The following is an 18,486-nucleotide window of genomic DNA, read 5'->3' on the forward strand; positions in this document are numbered from 1 at the left end:
TGGTTTCTTAGGGAACCTTGGTAATATTTGAGTTTCCTGGGGAGTATGGTCACATGACCTGGCCCTGGCCAATCGGTGCGTTCCACCTCCCTGGCCACTGTGATTAGCTCCGGGCTGGGGCAGTGCCCAATCGGGGCCCAGGGCCGGGCCTGACGTTGGAAGCCAGGGGAAGACGAGCTGTCGTCCTGCTGGGGTAGGGGAAGGGGTGGGGCCGGGGGAGGTCAGGCTCCAGCAGTGGGAGGGGCGTGAGGTCCGCCTGCGGCAGTTGGTGACCTTCCCGCTCCCCTCAGGGCAGAGCCGCGGGCCTGAGAATGAGGGCGCTGCTGAGCCCAGGGGCTGGGATGGCCCGTTGCTGCTGTGGTCCCAGAGCTCCACCCGAGACCTGAGGGAAACCTTCTGCCCGTGAGTCCTCTCCCGCTTGTCTGTCAGCTTGTTTGAAGCATGCTGGGTTTTCTGCCCAGCTGGCTAAGGGGAGTCCCTGGAAATGCAAGGGTGTGGGTTTTGGCAGACTTCAGGGAAGACATGCCAGATGAGCCTGGGAGACTCCAGCTTAATCTGGATTCAGGAGATATCTCTTCGGGCCAGCTAGTAATTGTAGGATAAGCCTAATGAGTCTTCACAGGATGAAGAGAGTAACGTGCCAAGGTAGCATTCGATGTCCTCATTCGAGAGGATGAAGCTGGTGCTCAGAGAAGGGGGGAACTTGGCCACAGCAAGGAGGTGTGCACCCAGACAGAACCCCCAGATCCGGCCATTGGAGCTCAGGGAGGCCACTGGTGTGGCTTGTCCCTGTGGCAGGGGCCGAGGCACGCAGCCCACCCTGATTCCTGTGGGGGCCTGACTTGGGAAGTGCCATCTGGTAGCTTTGAGACTCACCAAACCAAATTGCACTGGAGAGAGGAGGGACACCTTCCTTCATCCACCCCCCACCCCCGCCGGCTTCCCACATACCCTGACCCCTTTCTCTCGATTTCGGAGCCATTTCCAGAGTCCCGCTCATATGACCTCATTCGAAGTGCACTGTGGACGAGCTGCCATCTGCAGCTGCTACCACAGCAGCCAAGGGCTTTAGCTCCCGAGTACCTCCCTTCCTTTGGAACTTGGGGGCCCTCTACTCCCCACTTGCACACCACAGACCTTTGCTGAGGATTGTGGGGACCCTCACTCAGTTTGCAGCACGTTGTAGCCATCCCTGTCCTCCCTTGAAACTCAGCTTGTGAGCTCCTTTGGAGCAGCGTGGCCCACCTGGCTGCAACGGAAGAGACACAGCTGACAGTGAAACAACAGCTTAGATCTGAGAGCCGGAAAGCTCTGTCAAAAGGGACCTCCCTCTTCACGCCGTAGAGGCTGTAGGAGCCGCCAGGGTTTCGGAACCAGTGCTGGGGCCAAAATGACTCCACAGCTGTTTTCCTTCCTGGGGAGGGTTCTGGCTTGAGTGGGAATGGCTCAAGTCTAAGGTTCTGAAAGCCCACTGTGTGCAGATGCACGGTACACAGAGAGGAGAAGGTGGAGTCCTGCCCTGGAGGTGGTCACAGCTCACGGATGAGCCAGGCAGGCAGGCAGGCAGGGCATGAGAACACCTGAGCTGCCTTCATGAGTGAATGGTGTGGGGGCAGAGGAAGAGAAGCCGGTCTGCTCCCTCATGTGGTGCCCAGGGCAGGTTGTCCCCAGAGGAAACCCTTACGACGGTGAGGAGAATCCCTGCTGTTTCCCAAGGGGTTCCGTCGGTGCGTGTCTTCCCCGGAGCGCTCAGGCCGTCTCTAAAGTACACTGGCCATGGGCATTGCCTCTCCTTGGAACTTCCCATGTGTTTCTCTTTTTTATGGAACAGTGATTTTCTAGAGGGGTTCTGGGCCACAAGGATGTTGGGTCATTTTCTAGCCTTCTGTCATGAAGAACGCTTTCCTGGGCGTTGGGGTGGTTTGTTGTTCCAGCTCCCTTTCTTGGCTTCTTTTGGGAGCTGGTGCAACAAGACGAGCTCAGCCTCTGCCTTCTGGCTGAGATGTCACCCTTGAAACAGCAATGCCTGCCTGGAGATAATGATGGCAGTGGCCAAAAGGGCTTCGTTTGGCACATGGTATCTTGAAAGGACGTACACCGTCCTTTCAGATATCAAAGGCTAGTTCAAATGACATAAAAATGAGAACTCTCCAATGGAGTCTTACAGTAGGTGGAGAGTCCGAAAAACACTGCTTCAGTCATTTCACGGAGAGTCATTGATTGGGGACACCAAGAATATAGGAAGGAATGCACAAAGAAAAGATGAAATTGTGTTCAGGATCGGGGGAAGGGATGAACAGGGCGTGCTTGCCTTGAATCCAGGCTTTGTTGGGGGGTGGGGCATAAAGATCAAACGGGTCTGAAACTACCAAGTGGTGATGGTAACACAGTATCACCAGAGTTACACAACAGTGTTCCCAAATTGCAACAATGATGAGAAAGTTTACGAATCCCAACTTAACCAACAAAAATACAGGAAACCATACAAAAAAGAAAACATCACCAGAAAGGTGGAAACAAACCAAATGCAAAGCAGTTCAGGGGAAAGGAACTCCATGTCCCCTGGGGGCAGACCGAGTTGCCGGCGTCCACGGTGAGCAGACAGGGATGGAGGCTGCAGAGCCGACCGCTCCCCTGGACGTGGTGTTTCCGGCAAGGGCTCTGGGTGTCTGTCCAGAGCGGGGGCTCGTTCTCCCTGCAGGGGTGGGTGAGTCATCGTGGGCGTCTGGGTGTTGCGCGGGAGCCAGGGCAGGCTCTCCCTGCCGAGGCGGTGACTCCTCCTCTGCCTCGGGTTCTCCTGCCAGAGCCCGAGCAGGTACAGGTGCACGTGGAGGTGGAGGTTCTGGCTGAGGGGGTGGGACATCAGTGCCTGGGGCTGGGGGTCCTGCAGGCACGGAGATCCGATCTGCCCGGTGTGCTGGCCAGTACCCAGCTGGCCTGGTGTCTCTGCGAGGGCAAGTCTCGGTTCTCCATCTGCCCTCGGTGGATCCCTGGGTCCTGCACCTGGAGCCACCACCTCTGTAGGGACAGGTCTGGGAAGTGGAGCCTGGTTCCAGTTGGAGGTCAGTGCTAGAGCTGGGGGAGAAGCAAAGTTTGCCCACAGGCCAGCCTTGGCATGTGCGTATCCCGGGACAGAAAGCTTCCAAGAGATTCCCAAAGAATACCCAGCGTCGGATGTCTTTTGGGACTGAAGTGTGCAAGACGGGGGGCGGGGGGTGTGAGGCCAGTGCTTGCTGCAGGCCCAGCAGCAGCTTTCGGGGACTCGTCCCTGTGTAGCTCAGCACCCCGTCCCCACACACTCCCGTGCAGCAGCCCCAGCGTCCTCACCTCTGTGCTCTGGCGTGCTGGGCTCCAGGTCCTCCTGCTGCCTCAGAGGCCGGGGTTCTCGGGACTCTGGGTCGGAGCCGGGTGTGCTGAGCTCCGTGGCAGCCTCAGACTGGGCCGGCGGGTGTATCCTAGGCGGTGTCTCTGCAGCAGGCCTTCCCCGCCTCCTCTTCTCCCCCGGTGGGGCTGATGCCTCCGTGGGCACGCTCACCTGGAGCCTGCACTGGGCCTCACGGGCGGGGGGGTGGTGCTCCGACCCCTCCCTCCGGGAGGTGGATGGGGTGTCCCCGTCCTCGGCCTCATCACGTGGGAAGCTCTGCAACGACAGTGACCGTCAGCCAGCCATGCTGGGAGTTTTCCAAGCTGGGCCTGGCCAGTGGAACCGCTGCTTCTGCCTGCTCGAACTTCTCTTCCCAGAAGGGTCAGAGACGTGTGTCTGCTCAGATCCCCACCCGGGAGGAAAGAGACCCACCTGTGGGTGTGAGGTCAGCCTGGGCGGCCGCCGCTGCCCGCACACTCCCCATCGGGCCCAGCCTGCTCTCCCCTGGGGTGTGGACACAACTTGTCCGCAGGCTTCTGACCCCACATCCGCCTGGGCTTCCTTGAGGGAGACACACCCCGAGAAACCCGCATCCACACACACAGGCAAAGGACCCGGTGTTTCCGGGTGGCATGGGCGAGGTGGCCTGGCCCGGCCTGGGGCTCCCCGTGTTACCTTTCTGTTTCTCCGGGCAAACGGCCAGAGGCCTCTCGGGGGTGTCCTGAGCCAACGTCGACAGGGTGCCCACGCACACTGCCTGTGAGCTCTCCTGAGGCCCCGGCCTCTGGGCATGGGCAAACAGCAGAACATCCTGGCAGCAAGTGATCTGGCTGGGGGCTCCTCTCCGCTCTGGAGGCCTGGATACCCGGGTTGCGGGTTCTGTTGGGTTCTGTTGCCGGCAGGTGACATCATCGCCTGGGGTTCGTGCTGAGGTCCCTTCCCCAAAACTTCCCAAGGGAATCTCTGGGTTTCTGACTGCTCGACCACCCCCCTTAGGCCATGTGCAGGCACAGAGACGCCCACACAGCCCAGCCCACAGCCCTGGGGAGGCCTGGGTGCAGCCAGGGCCTGAGCTCCGAGGGCCCTGCTGCTCTCAGACCAGGCTCCTTCTTCTCATAAGTGGTGTGGCCCTGGACAAGCATATGCCCCTCAGGGTTTCCCCAGTCTCTCCATCTGCAGAGTGGGGGTCATTCTCCCATCTGCTTCCTAGGTCTGTCGGCCTACGAGCAGCTCCATGCCTTTCCACCTGGGGCCGATATCACGTGGAGCTCGTGCGCTGAGACTTCAGAAAGAAAGATTCCATCCAGGGCTGACATAGCACAGAATGGGGCAGAACGAGGCCTGGATGTGCCGTGGTACCCAGGAAAAGGCACTCCCCCTCCTGACTGTTTTGAGACCCCGCATCCAAGCTGGAGGACAGAAAGGAAGACTCGAAGGTCTCCCTCTCTTGTAGAAAAGAGTAGCCAACTTTCTGGTCCTGTTTCCATTGAGATTCTGTTCAAGTGTCCCAGCTCGGCTTCTGCGGGTGGCTGAGCTTCTAATGGCTCCCTGCGTTCTTGTCTTTTCCTCTGCAAACCTTCCGTCCTTTTCCCCCTTCTGGGGTGGATGGGCGCTGTCATTGCTTCTACCTTCGAGACAGATTGAGGAAAAGTCTGGACCATCGACTCCTTTCCTCTCTTTGGTTCCGTGTCTCTCTCTGGCTGTGTCCCTCTCTTTTCCTTTCTCAATTCCCTCTGTGTCTTCCTCTTTCTCTCTCGTGTGTGAATGGATGGATGCTAGGAATTCCACATGTATATGATTAGATGAGGGTTATGTTTTAGGGATAGGTTAGAGGGAGAGAAAGGCTTCAGGTCGGAGTTGGTCATAGGGGAAGGGTCAAGGGTGGTGGTGGTGGTGTTTCTTGGAATCTGAGTGCTGTGCATTCTTCGTCTCTTTCCATATGAACCCCTTCTCAGATACACCACTTGGAAGGAGTCTCTCGTGTTCCGTTTCCTATCTTTTGCATTTGTGAATGCTTAGCTTCTCTGTTGTGAAGAGGTTCCATTGGATGGAAACCCATTGGTGTACTTCGTGTACCTCTTTCCCTTAATTGAAGAGACCCATTTCTACCTCCGCCCAGCAAATGGCAAGGAGACTCTGATGTTAAGGAGCCTTTGACCTACGCTTCTTTCTAGCTATCTCATGACATCAGTCTTTAGGGTGAGGTTTTTCCCCAATATTGAGGTGGTCTGAGATCCAAACCAATAGCGTTCTTCAGATGTAGCTGTCTGGGTTTCCCATGGACATTGATTGAAGAGGCTTTCTTGTTCCCATTTGGATAATCTCCCCTTCTGTGTCAGAGATGAGTTGACGATGGATGCTGGGGTTTGTTTCTGGACCCTCAACTTTATTCCATCGATCTGGATCTGTGTGTGTTGTTGTATTCCCAATAGCATACTGTCCTGCCGCTGCTGCTGCTGCTGCTAAGTCACTTCAGTCGTGTCAGACTCTGCGCGACCCCATGGCCTGCAGCCTACCAGGCTCCTCCGTCCAGGGCATTTTCCAGGCAAGAGTACTGGAGTGGGTCGCCATTGCCTTCTCCGATACTCTCCTGAGGATCCTAGTTTGGTCGTCTAATTTCCTTTCACACAACCTTGGATGTCCGTATCGGGGCCTTTTCGTCGGATTGTATTGACAATTTAGGCTCTTTTCTGTTTCCGTAACCCCTTTTGCAATTCTTTGTTCGGTGCGAAAATGCATTGGCATTTTGGGAGGAATAGCATCGAAGCTGTGGATTGCCTTGTGGGGCTGTGACATCATTTTACCAATAGGAATTTTTCAAGCCCTGAGCACAGCTTCTCTCTCCAGTGATTGGTGTGGGCTTGATCTTCCTTCTTCCATCTCTCGCCGTTTTGTGAGAACAGGTGCATCCTTCCCTTCTGGGTTAGATGGACTCGTGGATATCACTTCAGTGCATGGCATTGTCAGTGGGGGTGATAATTCCCTTCTCATTGGAAGACTTTGCTGTGAGTATTAGAAATGCAAGTGACTTCTCTTCCCCTTCCTCCCTGTCCATCTCTCAGAGCCACCGGGAAACAGAGGCCTCATCCACGGTCACACAGGCCTGAGGGGGTGCAACTAGACTGTTGTTTCTTCAGGCCCTCAGTGCTGGACATCATCCGGGATCCTCTGTGTGTGTCTTCCTCAGTCTGGTGTCCCTTCAGACCTTTCCCTAGTTTTCACAGGCTTGTTGTGTTGGTGTTCTTTGTCTGTTTGGAGACGCATCCTTGATAAGCTTTGTGTTTCCACTCATTCGTCTGGCGATGTATGACCTGTCTTTTGCTTTTGTCATGAGGTCTTTCCCACAGTAGATATCTTTGATTTTGCCAAGTCCACTGTATTCTCTGGGTTTTTTTGTGGACTGCCTTTTAGTTTTGTGTGTGAAGACTCAAAGCACGTGTCCGGTTTCTGCTCATTGTTCTTCTAGATTGGTGACAAGTTTTCACGGAAAGTTTGTCTAGGGATAAGTGGAAGTGAACTCGGTGTAAGGTGTCAAGTCTCCATCTCCATTCATGTCATCCCCTGCAGTTTCCAATTACCTGTTCCTGAGTGGTTTTGGAGACCTTGTGGGGAGTTTGGTTGCATTGGAGTTTGCATTACCACCTTGATTCGATTCACACTGTTCTGCCGTCAGGGACACTGTCAAGGGGGAGTGAGGAGCAGCCTGCACTTCCAGCAGTGACCACACGGTGGGGCGAGTGCTGCTCTCCCCTCTGGGAGCCCCAGGCCACAGGCATCCCAGTGAGGAGCCAGCTCTGTGCTCAGCTGAAAGGAGTTAGTCTCTCAGGGGCCTCTGAGCCCTTGCCTTTGGATCACCCAGGGTGGGCATTGACTGGGACAGAAAAAATTGCCCTGAATTCCATGGACGGAAGAGCCTGGCTGTGTAGAGTTCGTGGGTTGCCGTGAATCAGACACAACTGAGGACAGAAAAATTCAATACATTAAAACACTTTTGGGGGGTGGGGGTGAGTGAAAGGGGGTGATGTGGGGTTTTTTGTCTTATATAACAGCCAAGGGAAATCTAGTTTAAACCTAAATTCACATAGACGGGAAAGGTATAGCTCTCCGTCACCCTATTAAAAAAAAAAAAAAAAACTACTAAACTTTTCTGAAAGTTTATTTACTAGCTTCCTTGAGCAGTTCATGGTGAAGCTTTTTTTTTTTTTTTTTCTGTGACATTGGCCTCATTAAAAAGTACGGTTTGCCTTTACTGGATAATTTTGTTCATTGGTTTCTTAGGGAACCTTGGTAATATTTGAGTTTCCTGGGGAGTATGGTCACATGACCTGGCCCTGGCCAATCGGTGCGTTCCACCTCCCTGGCCACTGTGATTAGCTCCGGGCTGGGGCAGTGCCCAATCGGGGCCCAGGGCCGGGCCTGACGTTGGAAGCCAGGGGAAGACGAGCTGTCGTCCTGCTGGGGTAGGGGAAGGGGTGGGGCCGGGGGAGGTCAGGCTCCAGCAGTGGGAGGGGCGTGAGGTCCGCCTGCGGCAGTTGGTGACCTTCCCGCTCCCCTCAGGGCAGAGCCGCCGGCCTGAGAATGAGGGCGCTGCTGAGCCCAGGGGCTGGGATGGCCCGTTGCTGCTGTGGTCCCAGAGCTCCACCCGAGACCTGAGGGAAACCTTCTGCCCGTGAGTCCTCTCCCGCTTGTCTGTCAGCTTGTTTGAAGCATGCTGGGTTTTCTGCCCAGCTGGCTAAGGGGAGTCCCTGGAAATGCAATGGTGTGGGTTTTGGCAGACTTCAGGGAAGACATGCCAGATGAGCCTGGGAGACTCCAGCTTAATCTGGATTCAGGAGATATCTCTTCGGGCCAGCTAGTAATTGTAGGATAAGCCTAATGAGTCTTCACAGGATGAAGAGAGTAACGTGCCAAGGTAGCATTCGATGTCCTCATTCGAGAGGATGAAGCTGGTGCTCAGAGAAGGGGGGAACTTGGCCACAGCAAGGAGGTGTGCACCCAGACAGAACCCCCAGATCCGGCCATTGGAGCTCAGGGAGGCCACTGGTGTGGCTTGTCCCTGTGGCAGGGGCCGAGGCACGCAGCCCACCCTGATTCCTGTGGGGGCCTGACTTGGGAAGTGCCATCTGGTAGCTTTGAGACTCACCAAACCAAATTGCACTGGAGAGAGGAGGGACACCTTCCTTCATCCACCCCCCACCCCCGCCGGCTTCCCACATACCCTGACCCCTTTCTCTCGATTTCGGAGCCATTTCCAGAGTCCCGCTCATATGACCTCATTCGAAGTGCACTGTGGACGAGCTGCCATCTGCAGCTGCTACCACAGCAGCCAAGGGCTTTAGCTCCCGAGTACCTCCCTTCCTTTGGAACTTGGGGGCCCTCTACTCCCCACTTGCACACCACAGACCTTTGCTGAGGATTGTGGGGACCCTCACTCAGTTTGCAGCACGTTGTAGCCATCCCTGTCCTCCCTTGAAACTCAGCTTGTGAGCTCCTTTGGAGCAGCGTGGCCCACCTGGCTGCAACGGAAGAGACACAGCTGACAGTGAAACAACAGCTTAGATCTGAGAGCCGGAAAGCTCTGTCAAAAGGGACCTCCCTCTTCACGCCGTAGAGGCTGTAGGAGCCGCCAGGGTTTCGGAACCAGTGCTGGGGCCAAAATGACTCCACAGCTGTTTTCCTTCCTGGGGAGGGTTCTGGCTTGAGTGGGAATGGCTCAAGTCTAAGGTTCTGAAAGCCCACTGTGTGCAGATGCACGGTACACAGAGAGGAGAAGGTGGAGTCCTGCCCTGGAGGTGGTCACAGCTCACGGATGAGCCAGGCAGGCAGGCAGGCAGGGCATGAGAACACCTGAGCTGCCTTCATGAGTGAATGGTGTGGGGGCAGAGGAAGAGAAGCCGGTCTGCTCCCTCATGTGGTGCCCAGGGCAGGTTGTCCCCAGAGGAAACCCTTACGACGGTGAGGAGAATCCCTGCTGTTTCCCAAGGGGTTCCGTCGGTGCGTGTCTTCCCCGGAGCGCTCAGGCCGTCTCTAAAGTACACTGGCCATGGGCATTGCCTCTCCTTGGAACTTCCCATGTGTTTCTCTTTTTTATGGAACAGTGATTTTCTAGAGGGGTTCTGGGCCACAAGGATGTTGGGTCATTTTCTAGCCTTCTGTCATGAAGAACGCTTTCCTGGGCGTTGGGGTGGTTTGTTGTTCCAGCTCCCTTTCTTGGCTTCTTTTGGGAGCTGGTGCAACAAGACGAGCTCAGCCTCTGCCTTCTGGCTGAGATGTCACCCTTGAAACAGCAATGCCTGCCTGGAGATAATGATGGCAGTGGCCAAAAGGGCTTCGTTTGGCACATGGTATCTTGAAAGGACGTACACCGTCCTTTCAGATATCAAAGGCTAGTTCAAATGACATAAAAATGAGAACTCTCCAATGGAGTCTTACAGTAGGTGGAGAGTCCGAAAAACACTGCTTCAGTCATTTCACGGAGAGTCATTGATTGGGGACACCAAGAATATAGGAAGGAATGCACAAAGAAAAGATGAAATTGTGTTCAGGATCGGGGGAAGGGATGAACAGGGCGTGCTTGCCTTGAATCCAGGCTTTGTTGGGGGGTGGGGCATAAAGATCAAACGGGTCTGAAACTACCAAGTGGTGATGGTAACACAGTATCACCAGAGTTACACAACAGTGTTCCCAAATTGCAACAATGATGAGAAAGTTTACGAATCCCAACTTAACCAACAAAAATACAGGAAACCATACAAAAAAGAAAACATCACCAGAAAGGTGGAAACAAACCAAATGCAAAGCAGTTCAGGGGAAAGGAACTCCATGTCCCCTGGGGGCAGACCGAGTTGCCGGCGTCCACGGTGAGCAGACAGGGATGGAGGCTGCAGAGCCGACCGCTCCCCTGGACGTGGTGTTTCCGGCAAGGGCTCTGGGTGTCTGTCCAGAACGGGGGCTCGTTCTCCCTGCAGGGGTGGGTGAGTCATCGTGGGCGTCTGGGTGTTGCGCGGGAGCCAGGGCAGGCTCTCCCTGCCGAGGCGGTGACTCCTCCTCTGCCTCGGGTTGTCCTGCCAGAGCCCGAGCAGGTACAGGTGCACGTGGAGGTGGAGGTTCTGGCTGAGGGGGTGGGACATCAGTGCCTGGGGCTGGGGGTCCTGCAGGCACGGAGATCCGATCTGCCCGGTGTGCTGGCCAGTACCCAGCTGGCCTGGTGTCTCTGCGAGGGCAAGTCTCGGTTCTCCATCTGCCCTCGGTGGATCCCTGGGTCCTGCACCTGGAGCCACCACCTCTGTAGGGACAGGTCTGGGAAGTGGAGCCTGGTTCCAGTTGGAGGTCAGTGCTAGAGCTGGGGGAGAAGCAAAGTTTGCCCACAGGCCAGCCTTGGCATGTGCGTATCCCGGGACAGAAAGCTTCCAAGAGATTCCCAAAGAATACCCAGCGTCGGATGTCTTTTGGGACTGAAGTGTGCAAGACGGGGGGCGGGGGGTGTGAGGCCAGTGCTTGCTGTAGGCCCAGCAGCAGCTTTCGGGGACTCGTCCCTGTGTAGCTCAGCACCCCGTCCCCACACACTCCCGTGCAGCAGCCCCAGCGTCCTCACCTCTGTGCTCTGGCGTGCTGGGCTCCAGGTCCTCCTGCTGCCTCAGAGGCCGGGGTTCTCGGGACTCTGGGTCGGAGCCGGGTGTGCTGAGCTCCGTGGCAGCCTCAGACTGGGCCGGCGGGTGTATCCTAGGCGGTGTCTCTGCAGCAGGCCTTCCCCGCCTCCTCTTCTCCCCCGGTGGGGCTGATGCCTCCGTGGGCACGCTCACCTGGAGCCTGCACTGGGCCTCACGGGCGGGGGGGTGGTGCTCCGACCCCTCCCTCCGGGAGGTGGATGGGGTGTCCCCGTCCTCGGCCTCATCACGTGGGAAGCTCTGCAACGACAGTGACCGTCAGCCAGCCATGCTGGGAGTTTTCCAAGCTGGGCCTGGCCAGTGGAACCGCTGCTTCTGCCTGCTCGAACTTCTCTTCCCAGAAGGGTCAGAGACGTGTGTCTGCTCAGATCCCCACCCGGGAGGAAAGAGACCCACCTGTGGGTGTGAGGTCAGCCTGGGCGGCCGCCGCTGCCCGCACACTCCCCATCGGGCCCAGCCTGCTCTCCCCTGGGGTGTGGACACAACTTGTCCGCAGGCTTCTGACCCCACATCCGCCTGGGCTTCCTTGAGGGAGACACACCCCGAGAAACCCGCATCCACACACACAGGCAAAGGACCCGGTGTTTCCGGGTGGCATGGGCGAGGTGGCCTGGCCCGGCCTGGGGCTCCCCGTGTTACCTTTCTGTTTCTCCGGGCAAACGGCCAGAGGCCTCTCAGGGGTGTCCTGAGCCAACGTCGACAGGGTGCCCACGCACACTGCCTGTGAGCTCTCCTGAGGCCCCGGCCTCTGGGCATGGGCAAACAGCAGAACATCCTGGCAGCAAGTGATCTGGCTGGGGGCTCCTCTCCGCTCTGGAGGCCTGGATACCCGGGTTGCGGGTTCTGTTGGGTTCTGTTGCCGGCAGGTGACATCATCGCCTGGGGTTCGTGCTGAGGTCCCTTCCCCAAAACTTCCCAAGGGAATCTCTGGGTTTCTGACTGCTCGACCACCCCCCTTAGGCCATGTGCAGGCACAGAGACGCCCACACAGCCCAGCCCACAGCCCTGGGGAGGCCTGGGTGCAGCCAGGGCCTGAGCTCCGAGGGCCCTGCTGCTCTCAGACCAGGCTCCTTCTTCTCATAAGTGGTGTGGCCCTGGACAAGCATATGCCCCTCAGGGTTTCCCCAGTCTCTCCATCTGCAGAGTGGGGGTCATTCTCCCATCTGCTTCCTAGGTCTGTCGGCCTACGAGCAGCTCCATGCCTTTCCACCTGGGGCCGATATCACGTGGAGCTCGTGCGCTGAGACTTCAGAAAGAAAGATTCCATCCAGGGCTGACATAGCACAGAATGGGGCAGAACGAGGCCTGGATGTGCCGTGGTACCCAGGAAAAGGCACTCCCCCTCCTGACTGTTTTGAGACCCCGCATCCAAGCTGGAGGACAGAAAGGAAGACTCGAAGGTCTCCCTCTCTTGTAGAAAAGAGTAGCCAACTTTCTGGTCCTGTTTCCATTGAGATTCTGTTCAAGTGTCCCAGCTCGGCTTCTGCGGGTGGCTGAGCTTCTAATGGCTCCCTGCGTTCTTGTCTTTTCCTCTGCAAACCTTCCGTCCTTTTCCCCCTTCTGGGGTGGATGGGCGCTGTCATTGCTTCTACCTTCGAGACAGATTGAGGAAAAGTCTGGACCATCGACTCCTTTCCTCTCTTTGGTTCTGTGTCTCTCTCTGGCTGTGTCCCTCTCTTTTCCTTTCTCAATTCCCTCTGTGTCTTCCTCTTTCTCTCTCGTGTGTGAATGGATGGATGCTAGGAATTCCACATGTATATGATTAGATGAGGGTTATGTTTTAGGGATAGGTTAGAGGGAGAGAAAGGCTTCAGGTCGGAGTTGGTCATAGGGGAAGGGTCAAGGGTGGTGGTGGTGTTTCTTGGAATCTGAGTGCTGTGCATTCTTCGTCTCTTTCCATATGAACCCCTTCTCAGATACACCACTTGGAAGGAGTCTCTCGTGTTCCGTTTCCTATCTTTTGCATTTGTGAATGCTTAGCTTCTCTGTTGTGAAGAGGTTCCATTGGATGGAAACCCATTGGTGTACTTCGTGTACCTCTTTCCCTTAATTGAAGAGACCCATTTCTACCTCCGCCCAGCAAATGGCAAGGAGACTCTGATGTTAAGGAGCCTTTGACCTACGCTTCTTTCTAGCTATCTCATGACATCAGTCTTTAGGGTGAGGTTTTTCCCCAATATTGAGGTGGTCTGAGATCCAAACCAATAGCGTTCTTCAGATGTAGCTGTCTGGGTTTCCCATGGACATTGATTGAAGAGGCTTTCTTGTTCCCATTTGGATAATCTCCCCTTCTGTGTCAGAGATGAGTTGACGATGGATGCTGGGGTTTGTTTCTGGACCCTCAACTTTATTCCATCGATCTGGATCTGTGTGTGTTGTTGTATTCCCAATAGCATACTGTCCTGCCGCTGCCACTGCTGCTGCTAAGTCACTTCAGTCGTGTCAGACTCTGCGCGACCCCATGGCCTGCAGCCTACCAGGCTCCTCCGTCCAGGGCATTTTCCAGGCAAGAGTACTGGAGTGGGTCGCCATTGCCTTCTCCGATACTCTCCTGAGGATCCTAGTTTGGTCGTCTAATTTCCTTTCACACAACCTTGGATGTCCGTATCGGGGCCTTTTCGTCGGATTGTATTGACAATTTAGGCTCTTTTCTGTTTCCGTAACCCCTTTTGCAATTCTTTGTTCGGTGCGAAAATGCATTGGCATTTTGGGAGGAATAGCATCGAAGCTGTGGATTGCCTTGTGGGGCTGTGACATCATTTTACCAATAGGAATTTTTCAAGCCCTGAGCACAGCTTCTCTCTCCAGTGATTGGTGTGGGCTTGATCTTCCTTCTTCCATCTCTCGCCGTTTTGTGAGAACAGGTGCATCCTTCCCTTCTGGGTTAGATGGACTCGTGGATATCACTTCAGTGCATGGCATTGTCAGTGGGGGTGATAATTCCCTTCTCATTGGAAGACTTTGCTGTGAGTATTAGAAATGCAAGTGACTTCTCTTCCCCTTCCTCCCTGTCCATCTCTCAGAGCCACCGGGAAACAGAGGCCTCATCCACGGTCACACAGGCCTGAGGGGGTGCAACTAGACTGTTGTTTCTTCAGGCCCTCAGTGCTGGACATCATCCGGGATCCTCTGTGTGTGTCTTCCTCAGTCTGGTGTCCCTTCAGACCTTTCCCTAGTTTTCACAGGCTTGTTGTGTTGGTGTTCTTTGTCTGTTTGGAGACGCATCCTTGATAAGCTTTGTGTTTCCACTCATTCGTCTGGCGATGTATGACCTGTCTTTTGCTTTTGTCATGAGGTCTTTCCCACAGTAGATATCTTTGATTTTGCCAAGTCCACTGTATTCTCTGGGTTTTTTTGTGGACTGCCTTTTAGTTTTGTGTGTGAAGACTCAAAGCACGTGTCCGGTTTCTGCTCATTGTTCTTCTAGATTGGTGACAAGTTTTCACGGAAAGTTTGTCTAGGGATAAGTGGAAGTGAACTCGGTGTAAGGTGTCAAGTCTCCATCTCCATTCATGTCATCCCCTGCAGTTTCCAATTCCCTGTTCCTGAGTGGTTTTGGAGACCTTGTGGGGAGTTTGGTTGCATTGGAGTTTGCATTACCACCTTGATTCGATTCACACTGTTCTGCCGTCAGGGACACTGTCAAGGGGGAGTGAGGAGCAGCCTGCACTTCCAGCAGTGACCACACGGTGGGGCGAGTGCTGCTCTCCCCTCTGGGAGCCCCAGGCCACAGGCATCCCAGTGAGGAGCCAGCTCTGTGCTCAGCTGAAAGGAGTTAGTCTCTCAGGGGCCTCTGAGCCCTTGCCTTTGGATCACCCAGGGTGGGCATTGACTGGGACAGAAAAAATTGCCCTGAATTCCATGGACGGAAGAGCCTGGCTGTGTAGAGTTCGTGGGTTGCCGTGAATCAGACACAACTGAGGACAGAAAAATTCAATACATTAAAACACTTTTGGGGGGTGGGGGTGAGTGAAAGGGGGTGATGTGGGTTTTTTTGTCTTATATAACAGCCAAGGGAAATCTAGTTTAAACCTAAATTCACATAGACGGGAAAGGTATAGCTCTCCGTCACCCTATTAAAAAAAAAAAAAAAAACTACTAAACTTTTCTGAAAGTTTATTTACTAGCTTCCTTGAGCAGTTCATGGTGAAGCTTTTTTTTTTTTTTTCTGTGACATTGGCCTCATTAAAAAGTACGGTTTGCCTTTACTGGATAATTTTGTTCATTGGTTTCTTAGGGAACCTTGGTAATATTTGAGTTTCCTGGGGAGTATGGTCACATGACCTGGCCCTGGCCAATCGGTGCGTTCCACCTCCCTGGCCACTGTGATTGGCTCCGGGCTGGGGCAGTGCCCAATCGGGGCCCAGGGCCGGGCCTGACGTTGGAAGCCAGGGGAAGACGAGCTGTCGTCCTGCTGGGGTAGGGGAAGGGGTGGGGCCGGGGGAGGTCAGGCTCCAGCAGTGGGAGGGGCGTGAGGTCCGCCTGCGGCAGTTGGTGACCTTCCCGCTCCCCTCAGGGCAGAGCCGCCGGCCTGAGAATGAGGGCGCTGCTGAGCCCAGGGGCTGGGATGGCCCGTTGCTGCTGTGGTCCCAGAGCTCCACCCGAGACCTGAGGGAAACCTTCTGCCCGTGAGTCCTCTCCCGCTTGTCTGTCAGCTTGTTTGAAGCATGCTGGGTTTTCTGCCCAGCTGGCTAAGGGGAGTCCCTGGAAATGCAATGGTGTGGGTTTTGGCAGACTTCAGGGAAGACATGCCAGATGAGCCTGGGAGACTCCAGCTTAATCTGGATTCAGGAGATATCTCTTCGGGCCAGCTAGTAATTGTAGGATAAGCCTAATGAGTCTTCACAGGATGAAGAGAGTAACGTGCCAAGGTAGCATTCGATGTCCTCATTCGAGAGGATGAAGCTGGTGCTCAGAGAAGGGGGGAACTTGGCCACAGCAAGGAGGTGTGCACCCAGACAGAACCCCCAGATCCGGCCATTGGAGCTCAGGGAGGCCACTGGTGTGGCTTGTCCCTGTGGCAGGGGCCGAGGCACGCAGCCCACCCTGATTCCTGTGGGGGCCTGACTTGGGAAGTGCCATCTGGTAGCTTTGAGACTCACCAAACCAAATTGCACTGGAGAGAGGAGGGACACCTTCCTTCATCCACCCCCCACCCCCGCCGGCTTCCCACATACCCTGACCCCTTTCTCTCGATTTCGGAGCCATTTCCAGAGTCCCGCTCATATGACCTCATTCGAAGTGCACTGTGGACGAGCTGCCATCTGCAGCTGCTACCACAGCAGCCAAGGGCTTTAGCTCCCGAGTACCTCCCTTCCTTTGGAACTTGGGGGCCCTCTACTCCCCACTTGCACACCACAGACCTTTGCTGAGGATTGTGGGGACCCTCACTCAGTTTGCAGCACGTTGTAGCCATCCCTGTCCTCCCTTGAAACTCAGCTTGTGAGCTCCTTTGGAGCAGCGTGGCCCACCTGGCTGCAACGGAAGAGACACAGCTGACAGTGAAACAACAGCTTAGATCTGAGAGCCGGAAAGCTCTGTCAAAAGGGACCTCCCTCTTCACGCCGTAGAGGCTGTAGGAGCCGCCAGGGTTTCGGAACCAGTGCTGGGGCCAAAATGACTCCACAGCTGTTTTCCTTCCTGGGGAGGGTTCTGGCTTGAGTGGGAATGGCTCAAGTCTAAGGTTCTGAAAGCCCACTGTGTGCAGATGCACGGTACACAGAGAGGAGAAGGTGGAGTCCTGCCCTGGAGGTGGTCACAGCTCACGGATGAGCCAGGCAGGCAGGCAGGCAGGGCATGAGAACACCTGAGCTGCCTTCATGAGTGAATGGTGTGGGGGCAGAGGAAGAGAAGCCGGTCTGCTCCCTCATGTGGTGCCCAGGGCAGGTTGTCCCCAGAGGAAACCCTTACGACGGTGAGGAGAATCCCTGCTGTTTCCCAAGGGGTTCCGTCGGTGCGTGTCTTCCCCGGAGCGCTCAGGCCGTCTCTAAAGTACACTGGCCATGGGCATTGCCTCTCCTTGGAACTTCCCATGTGTTTCTCTTTTTTATGGAACAGTGATTTTCTAGAGGGGTTCTGGGCCACAAGGATGTTGGGTCATTTTCTAGCCTTCTGTCATGAAGAACGCTTTCCTGGGCGTTGGGGTGGTTTGTTGTTCCAGCTCCCTTTCTTGGCTTCTTTTGGGAGCTGGTGCAACAAGACGAGCTCAGCCTCTGCCTTCTGGCGGAGATGTCACCCTTGAAACAGCAATGCCTGCCTGGAGATAATGATGGCAGTGGCCAAAAGGGCTTCGTTTGGCACATGGTATCTTGAAAGGACGTACACCGTCCTTTCAGATATCAAAGGCTAGTTCAAATGACATAAAAATGAGAACTCTCCAATGGAGTCTTACAGTAGGTGGAGAGTCCGAAAAACACTGCTTCAGTCATTTCACGGAGAGTCATTGATTGGGGACACCAAGAATATAGGAAGGAATGCACAAAGAAAAGATGAAATTGTGTTCAGGATCGGGGGAAGGGATGAACAGGGCGTGCTTGCCTTGAATCCAGGCTTTGTTGGGGGGTGGGGCATAAAGATCAAACGGGTCTGAAACTACCAAGTGGTGATGGTAACACAGGATCACCAGAGTTACACAACAGTGTTCCCAAATTGCAACAATGATGAGAAAGTTTACGAATCCCAACTTAACCAACAAAAATACAGGAAACCATACAAAAAAGAAAACATCACCAGAAAGGTGGAAACAAACCAAATGCAAAGCAGTTCAGGGGAAAGGAACTCCATGTCCCCTGGGGGCAGACCGAGTTGCCGGCGTCCATGGTGAGCAGACAGGGATGGAGGCTGCAGAGCCGACCGCTCCCCTGGACGTGGTGTTTCCGGCAAGGGCTCTGGGTGTCTGTCCAGAGCGGGGGCTCGTTCTCCCTGCAGGGGTGGGTGAGTCATCGTGGGCGTCTGGGTGTTGCGCGGGAGCCAGGGCAGGCTCTCCCTGCCGAGGCGGTGACTCCTCCTCTGCCTCGGGTTCTCCTGCCAGAGCCCGAGCAGGTACAGGTGCACGTGGAGGTGGAGGTTCTGGCTGAGGGGGTGGGACATCAGTGCCTGGGGCTGGGGGTCCTGCAGGCACGGAGATCCGATCTGCCCAGTGTGCTGGCCAGTACCCAGCTGGCCTGGTGTCTCTGCGAGGGCAAGTCTCGGTTCTCCATCTGCCCTCGGTGGATCCCTGGGTCCTGCACCTGGAGCCACCACCTCTGTAGGGACAGGTCTGGGAAGTGGAGCCTGGTTCCAGTTGGAGGTCAGTGCTAGAGCTGGGGGAGAAGCAAAGTTTGCCCACAGGCCAGCCTTGGCATGTGCGTATCCCGGGACAGAAAGCTTCCAAGAGATTCCCAAAGAATACCCAGCGTCGGATGTCTTTTGGGACTGAAGTGTGCAAGATGGGGGGCGGGGGGTGTGAGGCCAGTG

General features: G+C 55.3%; 1 long non-coding RNA gene across 1 annotated transcript in view; it reads left to right on the forward strand.

Moving 5' to 3' along the window:
- Positions 1-290: 290 nt before the first annotated feature.
- Positions 291-18,486, forward strand: part of LOC145534172 (uncharacterized) — a 32,731-nt gene continuing 14,535 nt past the window's right edge. Inside the window, exons 1-3 of the long non-coding RNA XR_014074306.1 lie at positions 291-402; positions 7,922-8,033; positions 15,548-15,659. This is a non-coding gene — a long non-coding RNA (uncharacterized LOC145534172). The remainder of the gene's footprint in view (positions 403-7,921; positions 8,034-15,547; positions 15,660-18,486) is intronic.

Source organism: Giraffa tippelskirchi, chromosome 14 (assembly GCF_054371585.1).
Source record: "Giraffa tippelskirchi isolate mGirTip1 chromosome 14, T2T-mGirTip1v1.2.pri, whole genome shotgun sequence".
Lineage (NCBI taxonomy): Eukaryota > Metazoa > Chordata > Mammalia > Artiodactyla > Giraffidae > Giraffa > Giraffa tippelskirchi.